This window comes from Oncorhynchus mykiss, chromosome 8, assembly GCF_013265735.2.
Source record: "Oncorhynchus mykiss isolate Arlee chromosome 8, USDA_OmykA_1.1, whole genome shotgun sequence".
NCBI classification, from domain to species: domain Eukaryota; kingdom Metazoa; phylum Chordata; class Actinopteri; order Salmoniformes; family Salmonidae; genus Oncorhynchus; species Oncorhynchus mykiss.
Window position 1 is genome coordinate 50541954 of NC_048572.1, and position 18136 is coordinate 50560089.

An 18136-nucleotide genomic window follows, 5' to 3' on the forward strand; every position below is an offset into this window, starting at 1 on the left:
AATGTCCATATTAATGTAGGATTATTTTATGAGGGTTATTATTATTTCCTTTCACTGTTGGTTTTTTCCCCCAGAGTGTTGAACCCTTGCAGGAATCTGTGTTTATATCTCTGCATACTCTGTATGCTTGCTTGTGTGTGTGTGTGTGTGTGTGTAATTGTTTGTGTCAGTAAGCCCTTTCCCACCAACGTTGGTCAGCCTCAACACACACGGCTCTGTAAAATGAGAACTCAATGAGCCAAAACTTTACGAACAACCACATTCCTAGCCCCCAAAAAACAAACACACAAGTGACTGTGTGCATAGTTCCCCATGGGTGTGGGCCCCACAAAACATTGCTCATCCACCTTTTGTTTCATATTGTAAACTACGTCATGAGAGGTAGATTATTGCATAGTGGAATGTAAAACAGGTTATACAGACAGGTTACTGAAACAGAGCGGTGTATTCCCGTAGCCGCAGGAAGTGGGGGGCTGAGGGTGCTGCACTAATTCCTGATAAATCACAACTTAAAAATAAAATAAAAATCTAAAATTATTATTTGTTTTTACGTTTTTACCCCCCACCAAATGAGTGTACTGGGCTTTTATTGGTCCTGTAAGAGCCAAGAAAAATCTGACTTGCACCAACATGTCGACTGCATGAACAAAGGTCATGAAGTTTTGATTGCAGGTTTTTGCAGTTGCCATAGAGAATGATAGTGGCCAAAATGCTGTTTTAGCATAGGCAGAACAATTGAGGGCTTCCAGCATGCTTTCACCATTTTAAAGGAGTCAACTGGATGTGAATTCCTATAGGTTGTTGCCTAAATGGCGCTGCCTTATGCTGTCACAGACGTTTTAATGGCACAGATATAAACATCTCTATGGCAATTGCTCTTCACCAACTTCATCCTACAGCCATCACCTGCATTGTGGGAGGCTGTATTGTCAACCAATCATTAGGGTGTTTTGTTTGACCCACGCCAACATGACCAAAGACGTGACTGAAACAGGAACCAACTTCGCCACAATTCATGTTTACAGTGGATATATACAAATGAATGATATTTTAGGTTCTCTCTCACCAGTTGATTGTACAATGTACACACATTTGCAGTTTGTGAGTGTGTGATTTATGGGGTTTGGGGACATTTTGTTTCAACATTCTAAAGAACAACTTTGGTAAACAATGGTAACACTGCACCTTGCTGTTGGAAAGCCACATCAGTGTCCATAGCCGCGGGAAGTATGGGTGTTAAGGGTACTGTCACCCCCTGAAAAATTGGAATTAACCTTTTGACACGTACCAACAAACCAACAAACGGGTGTGATCATTCTACAGTGGTCCCTGCAGTGTACACTCAAACCGGTGGGATTAGAACGCATATTTAGAACAGCCACTTTCGATTGATGCAACAATCAGCATTTGAGCTGGCCACACTGTTTTTTCACAGAAACATTTTGCACAAACAAAGTCCTCACAAAGTTATGTCCAGAATTTGACCTGTTTATTTCTGGATGCAATGTTCAGACATACACAGAAGTAGCTACAGCATAACACGATCATCCAAACGGGAAAATGTAGGCTACATTTGTCTTAGCGCTAACTGAGGAAATATTGACATAACACAAATGGTCATATTTTTATAACTCTCGGCTGACAGAAACTACAATATGAATTAGCTAAGCAATTACAATTTATAATTAATCACATCACGGGTGAGCTCACCATTGATCTAAATAATTGAGTAAAACACTTTCTAGTCTGCTTATAGTATGCATGTTGAAGGGTGTGTGTCGTCTATGATCATTCACTTCTGGAAGTTTACCCGAACGATGAGTAAAACACTCCTTTACCTCATTATAACATCTTTGGTCTGACAGATGTTTGCGTGACACTTACAAGGCATTGTATAATGTCAACAAACATGGCGCCACACATAGCTGGCAAATAGCTTAGCATTAGCTCATTATAATCAGTGCAACCTTCAAAAAAGTATTTTACACACATCATAGGTGTCCATTACAATCTATGCAATAATCAGAATGCATTATTTGTCACCAGTACTTGAAAATGTGAATAAAACTGTATATACATTATGCTCCATACATATGTACTGTATGCGCCTACAGTAGAAACGACAACACGATATACATAAAACAATTAACTTACTTTGATAGGAACGCACACATGTCCAAGGAAAACAACAAGGAAGGCAATGTGAGCGCCAGCCAGAAAATGTTCCAATTCATGCATACTTGATCTGTGCAAACATTTGGGAAGCGTGTGGGCTCTCCTGGAAGAGAGAAGTTTGTCCGGCTCAGTAAAGCCTAAACATTGATTGTCCGCAGCGCTGAAATGGACTACTTCTATGTGAATTAATGAGGACCTCAACATACCTCAATTCAAACTGTTAAAAAAATACAACTTGTTTGAAAATCATTTATAATTGACAAGTTGAAACACAGCTGAAAATTAGCAGCTAGCCCATGTTAAACCTCTACAGGACCGGTGTCCCGTCCGCGGGATGGTTGAGCTAACGTGTGCTTATGCGATTAGCATGAGGTTGTAAGTAACAATAACATTTCCCAGGACATAGACATATCTGATATGGTCAGAAAGCTTAAATTCTTGTTAATCTAAGTGCACTGTCCAATTTACAGTAGCTAGTACAGTGAAATAATACCGTGCTATTGTTTTAGGAGTGTGCAGTTATGAACTTAAATGTAATAATAAACCAATTAGGCACATTTGGGCAGACTTGATAAAACATTTTGAACAGAAATGCAAATGGTTCATTGTATCAGTCTAAAACGTTGCACATACACTGCTGCCATCTAGTTGCCAAAATCTAAATTGCGCCTGAACTGGAATAATACATTACGGCCTTTCTCTTGCATTTCAAAGATGGAGCAACAATTTAACGTTTTTTTCTTTGTATTATCTTTTACCAGATCTAATGTGTTATATTCTCTGGCATTCATTTCACATTTCCACAAACTTCAAAGTGTTTCCTTTTAAAATGTCATCAAGAATATGCATATCCTTGCTACAGGCAGTTAGATTTGGGTATGTCATTTTAGGTGACAATTGGGGGGAAAAAGGTCTGATCCTTAAGAGGTTTTTAAATGGATAATCCGCCATCTTTGTGCTATTTGCACTGGCAAAGCTGTCAGAACAGCCAGATACATAATATAACAGCATGAAAATGAAAAGACCCATATAAAAATGTAACCTTGCAACGTTTTTAAACTTGAAACCAGACATATTTGGATCCCCATTAGCTTTTGCAGAAGCAGCAGTTACTCTTCCTGGGGTCAAACTAATCCAAATCCGATCAGTAGCACCACTCTGTCACTGGGTGCTAGTCTGCAGCAGTCCTTTTCAGTGTTACTCAGCCCTATCGTGTAATGTTAAATCCATGTCGTGTTTTCCCTGTGTCTGGCCCAGAGTAGAGGGATCCTGAGGGCTGGAAGCATGCAGTCTGGTTTAGTATTTGAATTATGTTATTGACGTCAGCACACCCATAAAGCTGACTGCGGCCCATCCCTAGAGTCAGCCCGTGCCAGCAGCCCTGCAGGAAAAGGCCCCCTAATGCATTGTGAGGGCCTCAGGCTGGGGGTTGTGTGTGTGTGTGTGTGTGGTGGGTGAGAGAGAGAGTGTGTGTGTGGTGGGGAGGGCGTCAATCAAACTTGACTGTTGTGTTGATAGTTTAAAGAGATTGAGCCGCACTTATAAACTCTCAAGAGACACAATCAACAATGCTGGTGCTTGTGAGTTGACGAACTACAAAAAAAAGTCATGATGTGGTTTCTGGACGGGCCAGAAAAGTCTACCAATTCCACTGGTTCCCAAGAGACTTTTGGATCATTAAATATTATACCAACTGCAATGTGATATTGTAAAACATACTGTGCATATCAACTTAATGACTTATCGAATTCTCCAATCAAATTAGTCTTAGTTTATGAACTGATGATGAACGTGCGAAAATATTTGTTGGGTGTGTGTTTCCGGGTTGTATCTCGTTTCCCTCCTTCAGGGAACAGTAGTTATAACTGTAAGTTCCTTTTCAGTCGGTCAACTCGGTACAACACAGCTATGGAGACATGAAATCACGCCCCAAGCCAACCCCAGTGTACACCAAATGTAATGGCCCACGGCAGACCACCCAGAGTTCTAACCCGACAGGAAATCCTGCGGCACCTGGGTATTGTGCAATCTGCATGTTGCCTATTGACCTTCTCCTGTCCAGCCATAAGCACACTGTGGGCTACACTGGGGGCAGTGACATCCAAGCAATAAAACCTCACAAGTGTGTGGAGATGCCCAACTCGCCGCAGCACAAATATCTCTTACAGCAGGGGTGTCAAACTCATTCCAAGGCGGGTCGTTTTTGATTTCTCCTTTCAATTTGTGTCCAATTAAGGCTTATACAACTAGGTGAGAGGAGTTCCTAACTAATCAGTGACCTTAATTCATCAATCAAGTACAAGGGTAGAGCGAAAACCTGCAGACACTCAGCCCTCCATGGAATGAGTTGGAAACGTGTCCAACGCCCAGAGGAGGCGAAAAGGGAAAAAGCTCAAAAGCTAGAGACCTGTAGGTGATAGTCGTGATCTTAGGGGCGAAGGCCGCATTCAGACACAACGTGACCTTAAAGTCACCAAGGACGGACTTCATACAAGATGGGTGAACGGATAATGCGTGGAGATCTTCAATGTGTTTATCCAAGGCCAAAGCCACAAGCAGGGCTGTCTTGTAGGAGAGTATCTTCAGATCCACAAACTTCATCGGTTCAAAAGGGCGCAATAGGTTTCGAAACTGCCCACTTTTTTTTTAAACCGCACCGCCAGGGGATGATCCCCTGGAGTTGCACCATCAATTCCAACATGACTTGCTGAAATAGCTGCCATATACACCTTCAGGGTTGAGAATGAACGGCCCTGGTCGAAAAGCACCTGTAGGAACATTAAAATGTGCACCAGAGAGCTCTGAAAAGGAACAATTCCTTTACTTTGGCACCAAAGCTGGAACGCCCGCCACTTATACCTATACAACCCTGTCGGGGACGGTGCCCTTGCGGACGTTATAGTAGCAATAACGTTCAGAGGTAAACCCCTTGCCGTCAGATTGGACCTTTTTCAGGGGCCAAGCCCAAACTCCAAATCTCTGGAGGCTGGTGCCAGACCTGCCTGTGCGCCTGGGACAAGAGCTAGTACTTGACTGCGGCTAACACTGGTGGCAGGTATTGGCCACCAAACCTTGATGCCTTCCATTTGAGGGGAGGACGGACACTCTACTGACAAGCAGGCAGCCATTCGGCGACATAGATCAGAGATTCCCCTTCTATAGCCAAAACCTGCATCTCTGTCTCATAGATTTTTTTGTTATACATTTTTCTATTATTTAACCTTTATTTAACTAGGCAAGTCAGTTAAGAATGAAATCTTATTTACCATGACAGCCTAGTGGGGTTAACTGCCTTGTTCAGGGGCAGAAAGACAGATTTTTACATTGTCAGATCGGGGATTCGATCTAGCAACCTTTTGCTGCCCCCCAAAAAACCCTGGAACTGGCCAGAGAAACCAAGTTGTCAACCGAATGTGAGTCCTTTGTAACCCTGAATGAGACTGTGATATTTGCCAGTTCTATATCGCCATGCTGGAAGGATAGCTCCATGTGATCTGACCACGGACCCAGATCCACCCCCGTATCCTGAAACTCAGACTCCGCTGAGGTAAAGGTACCCAGGGGAGGATCCCTCTTTTCATTTACACCATTCTCAACAACCGAGTGTCTGACTGTGGGGAAAATGCTATTTTTATTCAGCTCACACATGGAGGACACAACACTAGTACCACCGTGGAACTTGGGGCAGAAACAATGTGTTTAAGTGCCGATGTTTGCCGGAAGCCCGTCCCACTTTGGGTTCGGGGGCTTCGGCTACCAGTGGTGTAACCCGATTGGCCGTGCCACCTCCCCACTCATCGTGCTCGGTTCGCGGCGGAGGGACCAGCTTTTCACTTCACCCTTGGGTGTAAAATGCTGCGTGTGCCAAGCAGACTGGCACTGCTCTTGTGGAACAGGACAAGCAGGAGCAGACTTGGGGGTGGACCCGGAAGCCAGGACAGCTCGCTTAGCCACTCTGTCTGTAGACCCTGGGCAACTCTGGGCAACTCCAGTCGTCGGGGGCCAGAGTGCGGTCACACTTTTTTCCCCATCCCTAGCAAAATAATTATTGTAATTGCATTCTAAACTGAAGATCATGATTAGTTGATTATTGGAGTCAGGTGTGTTAGCTGGGGCTAAAGATTGACACCAATCAGGCCCCCGAGGACTGTCAATCCCTGCTCTAGAAGACGATGCCGCTGCAGCAGCAAAGGTCCTCAGAGTAAGGAAAAAGTGCAGCTTCCTACCTCTTTTTATCCTCAAAACGAGACCAACAACCTGGTAGGAGAAATAGGCTCTCCATGTACAACTGCCCACACCACCACGGTAGCCCCCATGCTTCTCCAGACCGCTGAGACGGTGCGACGTGCGCAAGATGAAATCATCCATAGCACAAATCTCATCATGTAGGGGAGCTCTGCATGGGGCTCCCCAGCAGTCAGAACCGTGGCCAGGTCAGTGCTTCATCGGGAGCTATGGGTTGGGGATAGTATCCCTTTGTTAGCCAATGGTCTAGGTAGCCAGCTAGCTTCCCAGCAAGCGAAAGTGGTCACATGAGCTGGTTCGATCCAGGGCAGCCTGAACATGCACCCAGCCCGAGACGTACAAGACAACACTTGTGAGTATCATTCAAAGACATGCTGAAACCACATGACTGCGGGCAAGGTTGTGAACTCGAACCCGGCGTAGCCCTTTTCACTCACAGCCACTGTCATCCTGTATACGGGTCGAAAATGTACGATTTTGTCATTGATAGGTGCCTAAATAGGAACTCGGTGGCTGTCCATTAACATGCTATACATGATGTCAGAGCTCAGGTTCTCCTCTTTAAAGCTCTGTATCGGTTTTGACTGACAGCCATTATAAACTTGAGCACCACAAGTCCACAAGAGAAGATGCCCCTATCCCTCCCACTAATTGGGCTACTATTGCACATTTGTTGTTGTCTGAGTGAGGGACATTCTGTAAAACGAGAGGAGTCGATGTGTTCTGAAAGATGAGACGCTGAGGATGATAATGAATACAGCTTTAATGTCATACAAGCAAACAACACACCCACGAGTCCAAATGTGCAGATCACATTTCCATACTGGAAAACTCATGTCATTTACAGTGTCAACGTTGATGATCGCTGTGTTTTACAAGCAGGAACTGCGTTATATCCTGGGTTGTCCTGAACAGAATGAGCCTGTTTGTTGTGAAGAAAAATTTGCTGTAGAACACATATGCACTCCACACGCACCAAAATTACAATCCGTTTGTCTGAATTGCCTTTTGAAAGTCTAACACTGTAAGATCGTATTTTATAACTTAGCTAGCCATGTTGGCAATAGAATAAGCTTTCAAATGATGCCCACCTGACCCAGATTGCGATTTATAATGGAACGTTTTTGGATTGCGTTAAACAACAACGCTAATTGTGTTATGGTGGGGATGCAGGTCTGTGTTCCAAACAAAAAACTACAAGTGTATTCGCTTCAGTTTCTCAATTGCAAAGCTAGGAAAGTGAATTGAAATTACTTAGGAACTGTGCACAGTTTGGAGAGGTGTGTGGGGCCACTTGGAGGCACCTGTTAGACGTCTCACTCAAACCCTTTTCTTATCTTGCACCTACTTCAATGCACATAAATTACTGTGGTGATGTTGAGATTCAGTCTTGTGTCCTCACCTTTGGTCTGATCCTTTCCCCATCAGGTCCAATGTGTTCTCTTTCAGTTGATACCATGGTCATGAATATGCTTTTTCTCGTTCTTCTGTTTATAAACATTTCTATTTAGCCCTACATTTCATATAGGCCCATTTTCACGTGTGTAAGGGGTTAACAGCCGCCTTCGACTCGTTTATGCTATTCATCTTACTTACAACCAGTTGGCGAGGCTAAACAAGCAGAATAATAACTAAACAAATTGGTAGGGAACTTCAAGAAACTAGTTACCAAACTTTAAGTCCAGAAGGATGAGAACACCCTCCTTATAAGTGGGACAGTTAAGTTGGAGTAAACGCCTGATAAATGATACGTTCAAATGTTCATTTTTAAGAAATGCGTGAATTGTATAGCTCAGCTTGAGATCAAGAGCGTAAGAATTGAAGGAATGTGTCTTCCGGTGAGGCACGGTGTTCATTAGAATGACGCCTGACAAGGCCAATGTTCTTCAGTAGAGGGCTTTGGCGCACGAAATCCGCAATAGCGGTGTTTAACCGAGTTGACCGACAGAAAGGGAACTGCGTTTTGGTCCATAGCTGCTGCACTTTCCTGTAAATGAACTGTACTGTAGCATGGCCTATAAAATGACACATATATATATATATATATATATATATACAGTGCCTTGCGAAAGTATTCGGCCCCCTTGAACTTTGCGACCTTTTGCCACATTTCAGGCTTCAAACATAAAGATATAAAACTGTATTTTTTTGTGAAGTATCAACAACAAGTGGGACACAATCATGAAGTGGAACGACATTTATTGGATATTTCAAACTTTTTTAACAAATCAAAAACTGAAAAATTGGGCGTGCAAAATTATTCAGCCCCCTTAAGTTAATACTTTGTAGCACCACCTTTTGCTGCGATTACAGCTGTAAGTTGCTTGGGGTATGTCTCTATCAGTTTTGCACATCGAGACACTGAAATTTTTTCCCATTCCTCCTTGCAAAACAGCTCGAGCTCAGTGAGGTTGGATGGAGAGCATTTGTGAACAGCAGTTTTCAGTTCTTTCCACAGATTCTCGATTGGATTCAGGTCTGGACTTTGACTTGGCCATTCTAACACCTGGATATGTTTATTTTTGAACCATTCCATTGTAGATTTTGCTTTATGTTTTGGATCATTGTCTTGTTGGAAGACAAATCTCCGTCCCAGTCTCAGGTCTTTTGCAGACTCCATCAGGTTTTCTTCCAGAATGGTCCTGTATTTGGCTCCATCCATCTTCCCATCAATTTTAACCATCTTCCCTGTCCCTGCTGAAGAAAAGCAGGCCCAAACCATGATGCTGCCACCACCATGTTTGACAGTGGGGATGGTGTGTTCAGGGTGATGAGCTGTGTTGCTTTTACGCCAAACATAACGTTTTGCATTGTTGCCAAAAAGTTCAATTTTGGTTTCATCTGACCAGAGCACCTTCTTCCACATGTTTGGTGTGTCTCCCAGGTGGCTTGTGGCAAACTTTAAACAACACTTTTTATGGATATCTTTAAGAAATGGCTTTCTTCTTGCCACTCTTCCATAAAGGCCAGATTTGTGCAATATATGACTGATTGTTGTCCTATGGACAGAGTCTCCCACCTCAGCTGTAGATCGCTGCAGTTCATCCAGAGTGATCATGGGCCTCTTGGCTGCATCTCTGATCAGTCTTCTCCTTGTATGAGCTGAAAGTTTAGAGGGACGGCCAGGTCTTGGTAGATTTGCATTGGTCTGATACTACTTCCATTTCAATATTATCGCTTGCACAGTGCTCCTTGGGATGTTTAAAGCTTGGGAAATCTTTTTGTATCCAAACCGGCTTTAAACTTCTTCACAACAGTATCTCGGACCTGCCTGGTGTGTTCCTTGTTCTTCATGAATCTCTCTGCGCTTTTAACGGACCTCTGAGACTATCACAGTGCAGGTGCATTTATACAGAGACTTGATTACACACAGGTGGATTGTATTTATCATCATTAGTCATTTAGGTCAACATTGGATCATTCAGAGATCCTCACTGAACTTCTGGAGAGAGTTTGCTGCACTGAAAGTAAAGGGGCTGAATAATTTTGCACGCCCAATTTTTCAGTTTTTGATTTGTTAAAAAAGTTTTAAATATCCAATAAATGTCGTTCCACTTCATGATTGTGTCCCACTTGTTGTTGATTCTTCACAAAAAAATACAGTTTTATATCTTTATGTTTGAAGCCTGAAATGTGGCAAAAGGTTGCAAAGTTCAAGGGGGGCGAATACTTTCGCAAGGCACTGTATATATATAACTGATTCATAGGGTTACTGTGCCTAGCCAGCGTTCCAGTTAGCTTGCTTCGCTCAGTTTGTTCTAATGTATAGTGCTGACCAGTTATGTCAGCACTGGTCTTCATCCAGGCATGAAGAAGGGGTGGAGAGGGGGGGTTGAGGAGAGAGAAAGAGGGGCAGTGTGAGGTGGATGGGTGGATGGAGGTGGGGTGTGGGGGCGGATACCCAGGCATGCCTTAGTGGGTGCCGCTGATGGGTCTCTGACAGAGGCTGTTTTGTGGGCTAGAGAGAGGAAACGAGAGAGAGATGGAGAGGACAGAGAGAGGACTGAGAGAGTCAACAGAGAGAGAAGGAGAGTGAGAGAGAGGACAGAAGGCTAAATCCACACTGAGGCCTGTTTTCCTCCCATGCTCGCAGCATATGGCTGAAGCATTAAGACCAACAACGTCTGGCTGCGAATAAAGGAAGACCTCCGTCTGCCTGAAAAAAAGGCCTGTTGTCTGGAAAAGTATGTTGCAATCTGTCTCTCTTGAGTTTATTTTCCGACCTAAGAAATGCATCACCCCCGCCACCGTTGACATTGTGAAATGTCTCCTGACCTATATAGTGGTGCATTTATAATCAACTTGGGACTAGGGCCCTATCGATTCTTGTTGTGTCTCGGTTGAGTTGAAACACTACAGCTCCTCACTACAACAAGTAAGACATTATATGTTTCGAAACCTCAATGCACATATACAGTATTGTCACAACTCACGACACTAGATTGTGCAGCACTTTTTTTTTAAACAAGACAAGCCTGTGGTCAACTTTTTGGTTCATCCAAACATACCTTATGGTCAGAAGTTTTTCCTAACCACATGACCTGACTCAGAAATACTTTGGGGCCTATGTAATTAGCTTACCAGAGTTTGTCCTGGTCAGGTGACGTGGTCAGGAACACCTCCCTAATAACGTGTGTGTGCGTGTGCGTGTGTGTGTGTGTGAACAGAATGAACCAACCAACCACCATTTATTTCTCCTATGAAGGGAATCACATTACAGACGGTTTTAATGATTCAGTTAGTGGTCTTTGATGTTGGCGCGGTGACTGCACTATGAAACCCTCTAATGTCCCTTTATACATCCTCCATGGAGGGAAAAGGCAGGATGTGGTTCCACCTTCTTGGCACGTCTCGCACCCCGATGGCTCGGGCCAGGCAGCTGCTTTGTGGTGCAAGCCGGATTTCACCAGCACACCCCTTTATGAAGGCTCCCCTTTGATGGACCTCCACTGTTTCTTGCGTGCCTCAAGACTTAGCATTAACTTGGGGAGCTAACATAAGTCTTCACATCATATTCAAGGTTATTCATCACCTTTTGGTGAAGCTGTAGCATGTGTCACTCAGTGTCACTTTCAGGGCCACCACTACGACACCTGTGTGTGACGGACCAGGATTCGAACCCGGGTCTCCTGCGTGCCACAAGACTGTTACCCCTCTTAACTAAAGCATTCGCTTGAGGAGCTAACATAAGTCTTCAGGTCTGAGGCAAGTTTATTCATCACTCAAGCATAATTCACCTAACCAACCCTGTTGTACATGGATATAGTCCAGAGTCTTCATAAAAGTTGTTGAGAGAAAATAGGTCTCTGCAGTATAGGCCTCTGCAGTAACTCGCCTTCTGCTACTTGGTTTTTTGAGTAGGAACTCCGATTTCATGGCTGCTCTTTTTGACAGTACACAAGTTCATAGGTTTCGCGATGGTGACGTCATTGTGATGTCAAAGCGCTTTGATGTGCTTTTACCCCAAGTTATTGGCGCAAATTGCTGTAACACACACTGGTTTGTCCCATTGTGCGAAGCATATGGGTCCGATCTGTTCCATATGAGATTCCTTCAAAGTGGAGATCGGGGTTTCCCACAGAAACTATGTTCAGTGGCAGAGCAGCCTTTTCGGTGGGTACTGCTGTTCACAGTGAGTGATACAGCACCGTATGACGAGGACAAGTAGTTGTCCCCTGACCATGTTACTTGAACAGGATAAACTCTTGGCCAGATAGGCTATAACTAGGCCCCATGCATTATTGGCAATAACTATTACCTCTTTCTTTCTTGATCAGGTCACTTGTTCCAAGGAAAACTCCTAGCCCCACGTATGACCGATCTGGGGCTCACATGATTTTGTGTCAAAGAAACGTTCCTCTCCATGTCAAATGTCAGTCATGGTCCACCACGACTCTCCAACCACTCCAGTCCAGTCATCCATCCTCCCAGAAATCCACTCCAGGCTTTTTGTGGGAGGAAGTTGCCTTGGTGTCTCAAACCCTGGGTCTGGTTCCCCCCCCCCCCCCCCCAGCTTAGGGAGTAAAAGTTTGCCTCTCGTGTTGCATGTGCCTTGCCTTTTGATATGTTTTTATTTTTCAATCTCTTTCTCTCCCCAGCTAACAATTCTAGGGGGAGAGAGAACTTTTTTGTAATGTTACCCGTAATGTTCCCCTGATGTTTGTGTCCAGTTTTCCATTAGTTAGGGGAACATTCTATGTATGTTAGCGAAAGCCTCCTGAGAACCTATTTAGCATGTCTTAGAGTTAGGAGAACATTCCCTTAATGTCAAACAGAACTTACCCAGAATGTGGTTACCATGTTCTCAGAATATCATATATGGGTCATTTTACAGAAGTGATACAAATTGGGGGTTGAAAAAAATAGTCTAATTTGTATCCTATTTTCCCAAAACTCTCAGCACACGTCTTCCAACATATGTCAGGTCAATATATATTACACACACATATTTATTTTATATATTATACATGCATACATACATACATACATACATACATACATACATACATACATACATACATACATACATACATACATACATACATACATACATACATACATACATACATACACACATATACAGTTGAAGTCGGAAGTTTACATACACTTAGGCTGGAGTCATTAAAACTAGTTTTTCAAACACTCCACAAATGTCCTGTTAACAGACTATAGTTTTGGCAAGTTGGTTAGGACATCTACTTTGTGCATGACACAAGTCATTTTTCTAACAATTGTTTACATAAAGATTATTTTGCTTATAATTCACTGTATCACAATTCCAGTGGGTCAGAAGTTTACATACAGTAAGTTGACTGTGCCTTTAAACAGCTTGGAAAATTCCAGAAAATTATGTCATGGCTTTAGAAGCTTCTGACAGGCTAATTTACATAATTTGAGGTGTACCTGTGGATGTATTTCAAGGCCTACCTTCAAACTCAGTGCCTATTTGCTTGACATAATGGGAAAATCAAAAGAAATCAGCCAAGACCTCAGAAAAACAAGTCTGGTTCATCCTTGGGAGCATATTCCAAACACCTGAAGGTATCACGTTCATCTGTACCAACAATAGTATGGAAGGATAAACATCATGTGACCATGCAGCCGTCATATTGCTCAGGAAGGAGACGTGTTCTGTCTCCTAGAGATGAAGGTACTTTGGTGCGAAAAGTGCAAATCAATCCCAAAACAAAAGCAAAGGACCTTGTGAAGATGCTGGAGGAAATGTTTGGGTACAAAAGTATCTATATCCACATTAAAACAAGTCCTATATCGACATAACCTGAAAAGCCGCTCAGCAAGGAAGAAGCCACTGCTCCAAAACCGCCATAAAAAAGCCAGGCTACGGTTTGCAACTGCACATGGGGACAAAGATTGCACTTTTTGGAGAAGTGTCCTCTGGTCTGATGAAACAAAAATAGAACTGTTTGGCCATAATGACCATCATTATGTTTGGCGGAAAAGGCTTGCAAGCCGAAGAACACCATCCCAACCGTGAAGCACGGGCGTGGCATCATGTTGTGGGGGTGCTTTGCTGCAGGAGGGACTGGTGCACTTCACAAAATAGATGGCATCATGATGAGGAAGGAAAATTATGTGGATATGTTGACGCAACATCTCAAGACATCAGTCAGGAGTTAAAGCTTGGTCGCAAATGGGTCTTCCAAATGGACAATGACCCCAAGCATACTTCCAAAGTTGTGGTAAAAGGGCAAAAAAAAGTCAAGGTATTGGAGTGCCCATCACAAAGCCCTGACCTCAATCCTATAAAAAAGTTGTGGGCAGAACTGAAAAAGCGTGTGCGAGCAAGGAGGCCTACAAACCTGACTCAGTTACACAAGCTCTGTCAGGAGGAATGGGCCAAAATTCACCCAACTTTTTGTGGGAAGCTTGTGGAAGCCTACCCAAAACGTTTGACCCAATTTAAACAATTTTAAGGCAATGCTACCAAATACTAATTGAGTGTATGTAAACTTCTGACCCACTGGGAATGTGATGATCTCACCTCGCTGGTCACCATAGCAGCACCCACCTGTAGCATGCGCTCCAGCGGGTATATCGCTCTGGTCACCCCCAAAACCAATTATTCCTTTGGCCGCCTCTCCTTCCAGTTCTCTGCTGCCAATGACTGGAACGAACTACAAAAATCTCTGAAACTGGAAACGCGTATCTCCCTCACTAGCTTTAAGCACCAGCTGTCAGAGCAGCTCACAGATTACTGCACCTGTACATAGCCCATCTATAATTTAGCCCAAACAACTACCTCTCCCCCTACTGTATTTATTTATTTTGCTCCTTTGCACCCCATTATTTCTCTCTACCTTGCACATTCTTCCACTGCAAATCTACCATTCCAGTGTTTTACTTGCTATATTGTATTTACTTCGCCACCATGGCCTTTTTTTTGCCTTTACCTCCCTTATCTCACCTCATTTGCTCACATTGTATATAGACATATTTTTCTACTGTATTATTGACTGTATGTTTGTTTTACTCCATGTGTAACTCTGTTGTTGTATGTGTCGAACTGCTTTGCTTTGTCTTGGCCAGGTTGCAATTGTAAATGAGAACTTGTTCTCAACTTGCCTTCCTGGTTAAATAAAGGTGAAATAAAAATATATATTTTTATATATATTACTCACACACTTTGTTTATTTTTTACATTTAACCTTTGTTTAACTTGGCAAGTCAGTTAAGAACAAATTCTTATTTACAATGACTGCCTACACCGGCCAAACCCGGACAACGCTGGGCTAATTGTGCGCCGCCTTATAGGACTCCCAATCACGGCTGGTTGTGATACAGCCTGGATTCGAACCAGGGTGCCTGTAGTGAGGCCTCTAGCACTGAGATGCAGTGCCTTAGTCTTGGGAGCAAATATTGCAAATTTGAAATAGTTACCGGAGTTCCTTACCACCCCACTAAATGTGTCACTTCCGAAACATAGTGAAAAAGTTGCAATAAAGGGATAACCATGCTCATTTTGATTACAGATAAATTGTATTTGCAATCACATTACCTATCTTTATTTTGGCAAAATAACAGGCTTAACAAGTGTCAATCGTAGAGATAAATGGAGGACTGTTGATGGATATAACTTGTTTTAGTATAGACATTTGCCATTGAGGGCTTCCATCTTTTAACAGGAAAGGAAAGGGGGATACCTAGTTAGTTGTACAACTGAATGCGTTCAACTGAAGTGTGTCTTCCGTATTTAACCCAACCCTTCTGAATCAGAGAGGTGCGGGGGGGCTGCCATAATCAACATCCATGTCTTTGGCGCTCGGGGAACAGTGGGTTAACTGCCTTGCTCAGGGGCAGAACGACAGATTTTTACCTTTTTCATATCGGGGAGTCGATCCAGTAACCTTTCGGTTACTGGCCCAACGCTCTAACCACTAAAGCAGTCAATTAGGTGGGGATTCCTATGGGTTGGGAGTGATCGATCAATGATCAGAGTGCATTGCCTTCTTCAAATTGGGTTGCCTATGCTTTGTATACCAAAGACTAAGGTAATATCCAGGAGCCAAGACCAAGATTCATACGAGGACATTGGCCCCAAGATCCGGACCCAGTGAGTTGAAACCATGGAAGAATCTCAATTGAATGCTCCTCACATCTCTCCTCGCCTCCTTCTCAAAACCATTGGAGGTCAGGGGAGAGAGCCTCTGGCTTTCTCATCCAATGGGTTTTGAGGAGGAGGCGAGGAAAGACACGAGAAGTAAGCAATTGAGATTCCCCCATGACAAGTTAAAGACCACATTTATGTGGTCCATGGGTCTATTGATATTTCACTGCTGCTCTTGAATCATTTCTTACTTTTATTTCTTACTATTTTTAGGTATTTACTTAAAACTGCATTGTTGTTTAAGGGCTTGTAATTAAGCATTTCACTGTAAGGTCTACACCGGTTGTATTTGGCACATGTGAAAAATACAATTTGATTTTGATATCTAGTTTGTTGCACAACTGTGTGGTGGTTAACTGCCTTGCTCAAGGGCAAAATGGCAGATTTTTCCACCTTGCCGTCTTGGGGATTTGAACAAGCAACCTTTCGAATACTGTCCCACCGGTTAGAGCCCTCCTGCTGGCTATTCATCTCAGTACATTACACTGAAGTGTGCACTTGTACACTACCCACATGGTGGTTCTCTGTAGCTCAGTTGATAGAGCATGGCTCATGCAACTTTATAATAGAGATGACCTCAATGCTGCTGCCCATGCGGTCACAGACCATTATGGCACAGATACAAAGATGAGTCCGCTAGGTATCTCTATGGTGTCGGTTGTGACCGTTTCGGGCGTGGACAATTTTGGACTTTAAAGAATCCCCATAGCTAAACATCTTTGTTTCGGACATATGTACATCCAAGCAAACATATATTTTAGTCCCAAAACCTTACTTTACATATAGATGTTTGGTAGTGACACAAAAATACATAATGATTTACCAACTTGCTCACTCATTTTCTCCAAATTGTTTGCAAAAAGACAATTTACCATGTGGCCATGCTGGAGACGGGAGCAATCCCATCACCTGGTGATATTTGTAGGGGTTAAGTCACATTCATTCTACAGTATTTTAAAGGTGCAATATGCAGAAATCGCTCCTCCATTTCCTGGTTGCTGAAATTCGAATAGTTTGCCTAATTTCAGTTTATGCGACAAAACTAGCAGTCATTGTGTAGGGAATCATTGTACCATCTAAACTGCTGTGACATTCAGTATATTTTCCATAACCAAAAATATTGTAATTTCAGCTGTTTGAATCTGGTGTACAAAACCAAAAGTAAAAGACGCAAAAACTCAACTTAAGAACGGAAAGCATAGAAATAGTGCACATAGAACGTACAGTATCTACCGCTTCTTAGACTTGCTTTCAATGAGAATGACAAATCTAGAACTCACATTTCAATGTGAATTTGGTTGATCAAAAATCACACTTGGAAACCATGTTCTGTATATATTTGGCATGACGTTGATAGAATATTCTCCTAACACTCCAAAAACGGGACACGGGGATATTCCTGCAACGTTCCAATGAAATGTGTCGTCTAGAACATTAATATTGAATATCCTGAGAACATGGTTCTGGGTAAGTTCTGTTGGACATTAAGTCAATGGTCTCTTTGAAACAGTCCTTGCACATCACTGGAACATTCCTATGAAAATGTAACCTAATGAGACAATTAAGGGAGCGTTCTCTAAAGTTGTGGGAACATTTGTTGTTAGCTGGGTGTCTCTCTTTCAGGGGGATCAGAGTGAGGAGAGCTTGTTGGTCTAGCACGGTGGTGTGAGCGTCTGCAGCTCTCTGAAGTCCCTCTTTGAAGCTTTCAGTTGCTGACCGATATGTTTCAGCCGGGTTTCTCACTCTCTCTTTTAGTCTATCTATCCATCAATCGCTCTCTTCTCTTTGCCTTTCTCCATTTTTGTATTCTAATTTCTTTGGTACCCCCTTTTCTCCACTCTATATCTCCCTCTTTCTCCTGCCTCTCTCTTTCGATGACTCTACTCTCTATCCAAGTGCAACAGAATAGTTTTCCCAGTGTAAGCCTCCTAGACATACACGTGTTAACGGTTGCATGTTTGTCAGTATTAAGGATCTGTCCCTCTCCTCAAGCCAACCCCATTAGCCATAGAGGCTATACAGTACATTATAAACAACCGTGTAGCCCTGGTGTGTGTCTGCCCTGCGACTCTGAAGTGAAACGTCTCGTGC

At 43.0% G+C, this 18136-nt stretch overlaps 1 protein-coding gene across 3 annotated transcripts in view; it reads left to right on the plus strand.

The window, feature by feature from the left end:
* LOC110530023 (cAMP-specific 3',5'-cyclic phosphodiesterase 4B) overlaps positions 1-18136 on the plus strand; it is a 135158-nt gene that overhangs the window by 98250 nt on the left and 18772 nt on the right. The gene's annotated exons all lie outside the window — the stretch shown is intronic.